The following is a 919-nucleotide window of genomic DNA, read 5'->3' on the forward strand; positions in this document are numbered from 1 at the left end:
CTAGTTGGCCGAAGGGCGGTTGAAATCGGATTTGGGGGGAATTTTTGGGTGGGGGGGGAGGATTTTCGCGCGGTGGGCGGGGGGAGTTTGGTGCATGGTCGATTTCTCCAAGCGCAGTCCCACGTGTCAGTGAAGAGGCAAGCCGAAGCGCGTTCCGTTTGCGTGAGCCGTGTGCAGGACCGAACGTGTGTGGGGTGCAATGCAACCGCGACAGGAGTGCTGTGAGTGTACCGCCTTTTTTCCTTTTAAACTAGGTGCTTCGCCCCCTCAAAAAAAATTTTGTTGCTTCGTGCGATCCATCGATACTACTACTAGTAATCCGGTAATCCCGACTAAAACGGCGCGGCTGGGTCTTTTCCCGCGCGATATGCTGGGAGGTTGGCTTAGTTGGGTTTTTTAGGACGAGTAATGCTACACCTACGTAATCCCAAGTTACGTAATTAACGTCATGTGAAACGTGTGAGCTGTTGATTGTAGATTGGGGGGAGGGAGGGGCCCACCACCATGAAAATCAGGGGAGGAGAGAGAGAGGCAATTTACGTTAAACCCTTTCATAGGTTCCCGTAGATGTAGAAAGATGTGAAATGCGTGAATGTGTAGTGGACGTACTATTGGAGTGCCTAAGATAATTTGTGTGTGTATAGACCCTATGTGTTTATTTTACTTCGCATGTTAGATTTGTCTCGGTTCAATAAAAAGCAGAGTTGGTGATGATGGTGTGCCTGTCATCCTGCAATATAGGCCGTCCGATCTATATCTAACGGATAGGAAGGAAACTATGACAATTTACCCGCACTCCTCTCCACATTTGCAGATAAGGCTTTCCCTCATTCATCCTTTTCTCCCACAAGATCTTGATCTTCCGTGCAACGCACGGGCATCTTGCTAGTACTCCTACAATATGTATATTATTGTGAAA

Source organism: Triticum aestivum, chromosome 6D, assembly GCF_018294505.1.
Source record: "Triticum aestivum cultivar Chinese Spring chromosome 6D, IWGSC CS RefSeq v2.1, whole genome shotgun sequence".
Classification (NCBI taxonomy): Eukaryota; Viridiplantae; Streptophyta; class Magnoliopsida; order Poales; family Poaceae; genus Triticum; species Triticum aestivum.